General features: G+C 43.6%; 1 long non-coding RNA gene and 1 other non-coding gene across 3 annotated transcripts in view; both read right to left on the bottom strand.

The window, feature by feature from the left end:
• Nucleotides 1-4,069: 4,069 nt before the first annotated feature.
• The window catches only part of LOC116891950, a 28,908-nt gene continuing 21,878 nt past the window's right edge, over nt 4,070-11,099 (bottom strand). The window contains exons 2-4 of one of the 2 annotated variants that reach the window (XR_004386874.1): nt 6,455-6,622; nt 5,098-5,140; nt 4,070-4,207 (exon numbers count right to left, since the gene is read on the bottom strand). This is a non-coding gene — a long non-coding RNA (uncharacterized LOC116891950). Of the gene's footprint in view, nt 4,208-5,097; nt 5,141-6,122; nt 6,161-6,454; nt 6,623-11,099 lie in introns of those variants that run through there. The other variant, XR_004386875.1, reaches the window with a different exon arrangement.
• On the bottom strand, nt 10,854-10,956 carry LOC116895096. Its single transcript, XR_004387259.1, has one exon. It is a non-coding gene; the product is annotated as a small nucleolar RNA U13 (small nucleolar RNA).

Raw genomic sequence — 11,099 nt, 5'->3', positions numbered from 1 at the left:
AAGCTCTCAGCTGTGCCCCTCTCAGTGAAGCAAAGAGACCACAAGCATTGCAGAGCAAGCTCTATAAGCAAGCCAAGCTCAGCCTCCATCCCTGTCTGTTGAGTCCTATTTATACCCTCCGAACATCACGCGTCCTCCACTGCCTTGCCTCAGTACAGGTCTTGCCTCAGCATGGCTCCTGCCTCCTCTTGCCTCAGCCCATGCGTCCAATCAGCCCCAGTCCTTGGAAACGACAACAAAAAACCTTTGGTAAAATTTCTCTCTATATGGCGTTCTGACAAATGCAGCTCAACTATGCAATGTAAAGTGGACCGATGCATGCGTGTCGTTAGCAAAGAATCTTTCAACACATGCCCTTTCACGTGCTTGCTTTAGCAGAACATCCTCTCTCCCATGTCTGCTTCACGTTCCTTCATGAGCCTGCCTTAGCCTTAGCCTTTCACACCTGTGTCCACTTTAACAAAACAGCACCCAGCCAACCCTTAAGAACCACTTCAAGATCCGTACCAAAGAACACTCAACTTTCCACTTCAAGATCCTGGGTCAAGGAATCGAGGCTGTAAATACAGCTCGGTGGTAAATCACCTGCCTACTATCCCAAGGGCCTAGGTTTATGTCTTAGCATCATGGCAAGTAAAATAATTCTTAGCCTACCAGACATGAAAAAACGTGTCTAGAATCCTTTTTCTTGTTGTTTGGTTTTAGCAAAAAATAGGTTGTTATACTCGTGTCTTGGAAAAAGGAAAAAGTCTACCACACAAGCTCTCTAGCCGTGATCTGAAGTGAGCCAGCACCTGACTGTGGCCAGGGAAAGTTTTGCAAATGCTGTCCCCCTGACAAGATAGGGAGACCTAGACTTGAATTTGTTAGTTTGTCTCTGAAGGTTCCACATTGAATTCTTTGTGGCCTTAAGAATTGAAAGAATCAATCTGCATCCAAAAGCTATCAAAACAACATGAGATACAGAAACTTAAGTTGATGTAATTACATTATATCGTTTAAATTGTTCTGGCTTCATGCACTCACTCCAAGTATCACATGTCTGTACTCTTAACAAGGACTAAAACAATAATGACAATTTTTCTCTTCCTTTTCTTATTATTCTGCTTACTTATTTTTCTTGTCTTATTAAGTTGGCTGTGCTCCAAATGCTATATCAAATAAACATTTTCTTATTTCTAACTCTGCATGTGTGTGTATGTTCATATGTGAGCTCAGGGCCTGTGTGTGTGTGTGTATGTGTGTGTGTGTGTGTGTGTGTGTGTGTGTGTGTGTGTGTGTGTGTGTGTGGGTCAAGGTCAACATTACCTGTATTCTATCACCTCACCACCCTATTTTTTTGAGTCAGTGGCTGTCATTTATCGTCTAGGCTGACTGGCCAGCTAGCTCAGGGGACCTTCCCATCTCTACCTCCCAATGCTGAGTTCTGGATGAGTACCACGGGGCTCAATTTTTACATGGGTGTTTGGGATCCAAATTCAAGTCCTCATACATGTGCAGCAGGACTGTATCTACAGAACAATCTTCCCATGTCCTTCTTGGTAACCTTAAAAAGAATGCCTCTAAACCGTCTCCTTGACTATAATGGAGCTTTTTTAGCATAATTTTTTACTGACTCTTTGGGTATTTCACATCATGTACCCAGATCCCATTCATCTCCCAGTCCTTTCATATGTCATAGTATATATTTTATTATTTTAATAAATCCCAGAGGAGGTATGTTCCTCACTACCCGCCCCAGTGTTCTGGGTTCCTGAATGAAAGACTCACACACAGCCAACATATTTTTATATCCCTAAAACGGCTCAATGGATGAGCTATTTCCTAACCTCCACATGACCAATCACCTTCCTCTGATAGTCCCAAGTTATTACTTACTAAATTCTATATTCTATCTTTGCTGCCCTGGACCCAGTCAGGCAGCCCTCTTGGGATGTGATCCCCTGCTCCTCCTGCTCCTACCTGGTAGCTATGCTCTCTGTCCCACACCTTCTCAGTCTTTCCTTTCCTTCTCCCAGCAGATTTCCTTTTCCTTCTCCTTCAGTCCCTTGCCCCAGAGTCCTGAAAGTTCCACCTCCATCTACCCTGTCCAGCCATTAGCTACCGGCAACTTTATTTACCATTCAGAACTGACTGGGTCCCTCAGTGTCTTATGTGCAGACGTGGGGAACTCTCTCTGGGGACCCAAATTAACACAATACGAGTAGCATTAGGCCAAACCACTACATCCATATCTACCCGCCATCCCTGTAGCCCCCCACACACACAAAGTAAATACAAAATGAAAATTAGAAAAGAAAGAGAAAACAATAAAAAAACCATCTTGTCAACCCCTCTGGCAACAAGCTGCTCCTCTATCAACCACAGCCTCTTTGCCTGCACCGTTCTTCTCCGTCTTTCCTGCCTCTCTATCATGTACTTGTTCATGGTAGTAGCATTGAAAGCTGTGGCGTGTCAAGAAGTTCGCTCATGCCTGAACAGCTTTACTTGCAAGCGTTCATTGCAATGAGTCATTAGACTAGTTGGAGGCCTCTGGCTTCTACTACATCAATACTGGACCCCCGTAGAGACTCTCAGGTATCCTGCTGTTGCCCTGAATGGCAGAGATCCTATAGCTATGGATCCGGAGGACCAGCCCATTCACAGGCTCCAGTGGCTCATAGATGGGGTAGATGTTGGGTGGGCCAACTCAAAGCCCTGGTTGGTAGTTGAGTAGGTCATCCCGCCAGATTTCCTGCTCCAACGCCCCCAGAACAGGCTCTCCTTCTGGCCAATCAAGAGGCAGGATCAACTATCCCAGGCTCATATCACAGAGCTGAGCCAGCTCAGTGCACCCCGCAGACATCAACATGGGTTCAAGCTCCAGTATAAACCATGGAAATCCTCATAGCCTTTGGTAGTAGTACAGGCCATAGACACCAACACAGACCCCAGATGCAGCAGGATCATGGACCCAGACATGGCCCTCTGCTGCTGCATGGCTAGACATCGCCATGGCCTCTGCTGGCTGCACAGGCCTGTTACATCAGGCTGTCCTCACCACCCTTCTATCTCCAGTTCTGCCTCTTTTCATAGCCCACAAGCTATGGGTTCTCTATCCACTCTGCTTCTCTTCCTCTCCCATCATTCCACCACATACTTGCTTGCTTATGAGCACGCTCCCCGGCGAGTGTCCTCAGCGATTCCAGCAGCACCCGAACTATGAGGTTCTGGGAAGATAATTTTCATCAAGACAATTCCCATCTATTCTTAATATTATAAGAATTAAAAGGAAGATGAACAGCTGTATACTTTATCCAACCCATCCTAGGGCTATTGCTAGGATAGAATTGTCTCTGTGCTCTTTCTTTCATCTCTTACGAGAATGAATGACATTTGTTTTTCTTTTTTAGGTTGCACTTTTCTTGCCTTTGTCAGATAAATTCAACTTCATCAGTGTTTAATTTTAAAAAATATTACATAACTAGATTAGTTCAATTGACATCTTACTTAAAACTTTTACACATAGGTTCATAAACGAAAAGGCTCTGCAATTTTTTTTTCTTGTGGTATCTTTATTAGCTTCAGAATCACAATTAGGCTGACCTTATCAAGGCAGCACATGCCTATAATCTTAACCTTTAGGTGGTGGAGGCAGGAGGATGATGAATTTAAAGCCAGCCTGGGCTATATTGTGAGACTGTCTCAGAAACAAAGAAGCCAAAAATATGTGATATAATCATTCAAAGGTCTTATGATGAAGGAATTAAAAAAAATCTTTGATGACTATTTTAACTCTGCTTTCTTCTTTCCTTTCTCTCTTTCTTTCTTTCTTTCTTTCTTTCTTTCTTTCTTTCTTTCTTTCTTTCTTTCTTTCTCACACCAGTGTGCTCCAGCGGGAATGCACTGTGTCGCCCTCTTGTAATGGAGATTAAGACACTAACAGTGCAATGCTTCAGCATATAGAGAGAAAGCAGAAAGAGAGGGCTGGGAATAGTCCTGGCATCTCCCATAGTCTAGACCACAGCACGTTGCTTGTGCTTGGTTTTAATTTCACTTGGTTTGGGAGCCAACCAATGAACTTGACTCATTTGCATTTAATATGATTCTTTATTGAATCTTTGGGAGTTTTACATCATGCACCCCAATCCCACTCTTCTTCCAGTTCTTCCACCCTCCATCCTTGAAGCCTTCCTTTTCCCAAAAAGGTAAATTTGAAAAGTGAAAGCTAGAAAAGAAAGAAAAAGAAAACAATGTCAACAAAAACCATCTTGTCAACCCCTCTGGGCAATGAATGACCTGCTCCTCTTCTCTGTTTTCCTTTGTGTGCATCCATGGCTTTCCTCTGCCACCCTAAAAGTTGTGGGTTCTATGTTTATGCTTCTAGTTGTTTTTCCTAACTTTTTATGAATGACACTTAGCGATTTCATTGCTAATTGCTTCCCTTAGTACTTCTAGTATCTCTCCATCCCCCCCCTTATTCCTCCTGACCCCCTAGCATCATACCCTCCCCACTTCAGAGGTATGATGTAGAATTGACTCAGGGTAGTTACATACAAACCATTTTTCTTCGTTTATTCAGAATTTTTTTATTAAAGAATAGCAAATCTTACTAAATGATTTACCAGTCTTCACTTCCTATGCCTCATTGCTTCCTGTTGCTATGATCTGATGTTAATGCAGCCCTTGTGCGTACATGACCTGCTTTTCCTTTTTGTAAATTCAGAATTTACTCCACTGTTTAGCGTTCTGAGGCTTCTCTGTTATGTCTGACTCGAGTGTTTGTTTTGAGTCATTTTGTCCCCTGAACTTGTACCCCATAAACTTTTAAAATACAAGATTCGCTCCCCCTTCGATGCTATGCATGAAATTCTGAGTAATGATTTCCTCTTTCCCATATGCTTTTTTTCTACCTGGAGTTCTTATTTAATGAGCTCTCCTAAATGGTAACGGGGATTACCTCACCAGGCAAAGCCACCGTGGAGCTTGTATGGGTGCAAGAAGATCAGCAATACACGGGTAATCATATGTCAAGGAGAGAAGTGCCATGGAGGGAAAACAGAGCAGGTGAGGGGGACAGGCTCCCAGGTGGGGCTGAAAGCTTACCAGAAGACGTACCTGAGCAATGGTGCCAAAGAGTCCAGGGGTGAGCTATGGACATCTGCAGAAGGAGAGAGAAGCCAGGTCAAAGGTGGAGGCCCCAGAGCATGCCTGGCCCAAGACCAGGGAGGGTAGGGTTTGGGTGCAGGGGACCAGCAGAGACATAGTTTCAAAGAGGCCAGGTGAGTCCTCATGGTTACTATAAAAGTATGGAAAAAGGAAAACCAGAAAAAGGTTGTGACCAGGGACCCAGCAGATGGCTCATTGGTAAAGTCACCTGCCTTCTAGCCTGCAGACCTGGGTTTGATCACCAAGTTCCATACAATGAAAGGAGATTCTCGAGGGTTGTCCTTTGACCTCCACCACCATGCACCACAGCACGTGTGCACACACTGCCTACACACAAGCAACCATATAATATATAACACACAGAGAGATGCATACGTAATGACTTGTGAGGTTCTGAACAGAAGAATGACAGAGAGAGCTTTCTTTTCTTTTTAAGAAATCAATTAGTCAGGCTGGAGAGATGGCTCAGCGGTTAAGAGCACTGACTGCTCTTCCAGAGGTCCTGAGTTCAATTCCCAGCAACCACATGGTGGCTCACAACCATCTGTAATGGGATCCAATGCCCTCTTCTGGTGTGTCTGACGTGTACTCATATAAACAAATCTTTTTTTTTTTAAAGAAATCAATTAATCAAATTCTTATTTATTTATTTATTTATGGTGGGGGGCTGGGGGAGGCAGTTGGAAGATTGGGCTCTAGGGACTGAACTCAGGTCATTGGGCTGGACAGCAATCATCCTTACCTTCAGAACTATCTTTCCAGCCCTGGTTTTCTTTTTAATTTGAAAGCATTAATCTTAGCTATCCCGTGGGTCCTTCAGGGATCAAGAGTAACAACAAAATTAGGAAAACTTTTCAGTAAACAACAGGAAATGGTAGCGGCTAGGCCTGGATGGGGGTGTGGAGGAGGCGGGAGACAGCTAGGACTGAGTCAGGGCTAACTGTGTCCCATGCAACAGAACATTTTGCACTCACGTTTTTCTGTGTTTTGCTTGTGGTGTTGGAGGAAGAAACGGAGGCTTTGTGCATGTTTGACAACGCTCTACTACAAACTGCATCACCAGCACTTAAAAGGGAATCTCTGAGGACCTTCATGGTGGTCAGCAGCAGTCCTCAGGGAGATAAGTTGTCATTTTTGACAGGATCTAGAATCACCCAGGAGACACACCTCCATCCATGCCTGTAAGGGATTATCTAGATTAGATTACTTAAAGTAAGAAGACACACACCCTCAACCTTGGGCAGCATCATTCGCTGGAATGGGGTCTGGGCTGACATAAGAAGGAGAAAACCATAAAAAGGAGTACCTGTCGTTCTCTGCTTTGAGACTGCAGACTCAAGGTGTCTCCTGCTCCTGCTGCCAGGACTTCACCGACGACACAATGGACTGTACCCTCAGACCGAGAGCCAAAATCAATCATCCTCCCTTAAGTTGCTTTTGTCAGGATATTTTATCACAGCAGCAGGAACAGAGACTAAGACACAGAGCAAGGCTCATACAATGTGAAATTGAAGGCAGTGTCAGGCTCCGCTGGAGCAAAGACGTGAACGTTATCATCTTTCGATAAATCTTACTCCCCAGGTGCCTCCTTGTTGCAGCCTTGCCTCAGCCCTTAATGCGGCCATTTAAGTTGAGGTATCATTTTAGAGAGCTTAAAGGGAATGGAACTAAGTATTTAAGTGTAGATGCTATAAGCTCTTAAATTAAAAAAAAAAAGTTCCTTATAGCCTTTAATGCTAGCAATAAAAACCCATGGAAGCATTTTACAGAGCACATAATCAACCTTCCTTAGCCTGAGAGTAATAAAGCCTCATGCTGTGACACTGCTGAATGCCTGCTGAGTCAAAGCTCAATGAAAGAAACACTATGCCTGCCACTTCCCGGTTTCAAAGCACCTCATCCTCCCACAGAGCGGGCTGTAAACAAGATTGAGCTCATCTCTCCCTGGCAGAACCGCATGCTCACCTTGGTGATGGGTGGAGGTGCAGTTGAAGCTACATTTGTTGTTTTGCTTTGCTTTGTTCTTCCATTAGTCAGCTTTCCATGACTATAACAAATGCCCCAGGAAATCGACTTATAAGGAAACGTGTGTTTAGGCTCCCTGCTTTAGAGTTTCCAATCTAATGCCGGGCTTTAGTCCCATTGCCTTTAGGTCTCTAGTAGACTAGAAGTGCATCATGGGAGGCACAGGTCAGGGAGCAAAGCTGAGCATCCCAGTTTGGGATGTGAGAGAGGAAAAGGAAGTGCAAAGAGCTAGGACCTCAACATCCTCTGCAGTTACACCAGCAATGACCCAGAGACTTCTCGCTCAAGCCCCACCTCTTAAAGGCTAAGCCATCTCTCAGAGTGCCATCAGATGGGGACTGAGCCTTTGAGATATAGGCCTTTGGAGACGCTTAGATCCAAATGATCCAGTCCTGCTCAGCACTAACAAAACATTGAACACACTCTTAATGTGTGTGAATTTGGCAATAAGTAAAATTACGCTGAAGTCTGCAGTACTGGAGATCACTGTGAATCTTACAGCTCATCTTCGATCAGTGGTGTTGATGTGCACACATAAGAGAAGGGTGCTGCGGCCTCAGCATCTAGGCAATGTCAGACTGTGCTCACAGCCACCATCTGAGGGGTGGGAACCTCTATTGAGAAAATAAGCAAGCCTGTTGGCCATTTTCTTAGTGTTTGATGAGGAAATGGTTTGTCCACTTTAGGTAGAGACACCACTGAGCTGGTGGTCCTGGGTTCTATAAGAAAGTAAGCTAAGCAAGCCATGAGGAGCAAGCTAGTAAGCAGCACCCCTCCATGGCCTCTGTTTCAGCTCTGCCTCCAAGTTCCTATCCTGTTTGAGATCCTACCCCAACAGTCTTTGATGATGAATAGTGATGCGGAAGTGTAAGCAAAATCAACCTTTTTCTCCCCAACTTGCTTTTGCTCATATGTTTCATCACAACCATAGCAACCTTATTAAGACATGGCTCAGTGGTAGTATCCTTAACCTGTATTGAATTGCTGGGTTCCATCCATAGAAACACACACACACACAGTCAATGGTTAACCAAAGAAAAAGCATTTGAATTTCTGTCAGGGTTTCCAGCTAAACTATCCACTCTTTTCCGAGAACATCACTTTTTATATGAAAAAACAATGAACTATAGGAAGGAACCAAACAGAAGCCATTTTGAGTAAAGCTTCCATTTTGAATAGGGGTCAAATGAGTTCCTAAGACCTCCCTGGGTAACTGGCATTGTCAAGTTGAGATATCAATGCTAAGCACGACACCCAGTCACAGCTGAATAAACCAACCAATGAGAACAGGCTATGTGTTCCACATAGGAAAATGTTCCTAGGAAAGTCCCCTATCCCTGAACCTGACTGGTGAGAAAATGCAACTTGGCACAGACGCTTGTGGTTTCAAGCTCAAAGGCTCTGGAACATTCTAGCTCGGGGTTGCAGTTCAGCATCTCAGTCTGTTCTGTGTCCCTGACTGATCAGTACAGGCTTGATTACAATAAAATTTTGCTTTCAGTTTTGACCTGGTGTCTGAGTTGTGTTGGATATAAATGGACCCCATAATAGAACCAAAAACTGTTATTACAACTTAGGTATTTAGTAGAAATTTTCTTGAAAATAAAGTGAGCCAGCCAGTTTGGGGCTGATCACACCATTAAATCTTTCAAACAAAACCTTGACTTTTAAAACTTATTTCTGGCATTGTGAGCTGTCCTGTTATCTTCCCCATGAAGATTTTTGGTGGTGACATTAACAGATGCTTTCTTTAATGGTTTGTAAAAGATGAGTCAAAACCCAGAAGATGTATATGCTTACTGAGTGGTTTTCCAGTGGTTTAATGCGTAGAAGACCCATCCAAAGAAAAATGTATATAGACAAATTTAACTGTAGCTCTGAATTACCCGGGGTTTAGGAAATTGGGTAGCTATAAATGAAGTACATAAATTACACACATGTTAGAAAATATCATAATGAAACCTGTTGCTTGCGACTCCAACCAAGACCCTTGGGCTCAGGGGTAAGAAGATGCAGAGTTAATGACCCAGACTCCAAGAGTCAGGCAAGTGGCAGACTTGTTTATTGTAGGAACTGGGCAAACCTTTATACCCCCCTCCCAGCATCTCCTTGGCTCTCAAGCAGCCAGATGTGGCGCTTTCTCACTGGCTTGCTCCATCACCTGATCCTGCATCAGGGGTCTCCAGCCACACCAGCAGATTAATCTCTAGGTTAGCTTTGGAAGGAAGCATCAGTGGTACATATGCCAGCACTGTGGCTGGGCCTGCTTGGCTAAGCTCCTTCGACAGAAACCAACTATTTTGTATGTTAACTAAAAATATCAATAAGAAGAAAAATTCATTGCTCTTATGTTAGGTATCAAATTACAGTTAACCTTTGAAAAACTACTTCTTGGGGCCAGAGAGATGGTTCCACAGGTTGGGGGCATTGACTCCTCTTCTAGAGGACCCAGGTGCAATTCCCAGTGCCCACATGGCAACTCACAACTGTGCGTGACTCCAAGATCTGACACCCTCACACAGACATGCACAGACATACATGTAGGCAAAACACCAATGCGCATAAAAATAAAGATAAATTATTAAAAACTTAACTACTTCTTGATTTTTTAATGTTATCAAAGAAAAATATCTGCAGTTATCTAAAATAGCCATTAAAAGGGTTGTCCTCTCCTTTATAATTACATAGCATTACAAATATTTTTGTTAGAAAGCATAGTGATTACTTTGATCTGTGAGATGGTTCATCAGATAAAGGTGCTTGCCAACTTAAGTTGGATCCTCAGAACCCATGTGGTGGAAGGGGAGAATTGATCCCAGCAAGTTGTCTCCTAACCTCCATTGCCTTACAAAAATAAATACATACATGTCATTTTTTTAAAAAAAAAAGTATTCATTGATAAAAATATATTATTTACATTAAAAGGTAAAGTGTCTAATGAATAAAAATGTATTCTCAGGTTTAGTTTCAGATGTGGTAATTTCAGCCGTAAATTGTTAGCCACTCTGAGCTCCAGGCAGACACTTGCCTTTGCACCCACGCAGGAGCTCTGTGTTCACGAATGAAAGACATGCACACGCAACCTTTATACTTAATATGCCTTACTAGCTCAACGGTTGGGCCACTCCCAAACCTCTCCATGGCTAGCACACACTTCCCTCTGGTATTCTTGAGTTAACACTTTCTAAATCTATATTTTTTTTCTTTTTTTTTTTTCAGAGCTGGGAACTGAACCCAGGGCCTTGTGCTTGCTAGGCAAGCGCTCTACCACTGAGCTAAATCCCCAACCCCTCTAAATCTATATTTTATCTCTGCTACCCAAGACCCAATTGGGGGAGTGGCCCCTGGGGCCATTTTCTCTGATTCTTATACATCGGTGAGCTCTTAAAGTCTGATCGCTTTGCTTCCCCCTATGGCCCTCTCATAGCAGAGAGGCCTTCTTCTCTCCTCTGTGTTCCTTGCCTGGGAATCCTAAAAGACCTGCCCAGCCATTGGCCACTGGCCCTTTACTGATAAATCAAAAACCAATTGGGGACAGAGACCCTCATCGTCTGGACACTTACATTCCTGTGTGACTTTTGGGACCAAATTAAGACAAAGCATTAGAACCAATCCCCAACAGATAATATCAGTTGATACAGCACATAAAGACAACAGCTTTCAGGGAGACTTCAACTTCATTCCAGATAGTCATATTCTTACATCCTAACCAAGTCTGAAGGAGATACATCTCACACAGTGGCATGAAACCGAAATCGTCATGTTTACGCAGCGCATAAAGGTCCAAGGCCTTTCATTGCATCCATTTATTTTTCCATGATGGGGACCGAGCTGAAGGTGTTGTTTATGCTGAGTAAGTGCTGTACCACTGAGCTGCCTGCTCAGCCTGGGATATCAAATTTAAGAGCGGCATAAGAGGGGAAGGG

Source organism: Rattus rattus, chromosome 2, assembly GCF_011064425.1.
Source record: "Rattus rattus isolate New Zealand chromosome 2, Rrattus_CSIRO_v1, whole genome shotgun sequence".
Classification (NCBI taxonomy): Eukaryota; Metazoa; Chordata; class Mammalia; order Rodentia; family Muridae; genus Rattus; species Rattus rattus.
The sequence above is the reverse complement of the archived record's forward strand: the minus strand, read 5'-3'. Positions and strand labels throughout refer to the sequence as shown.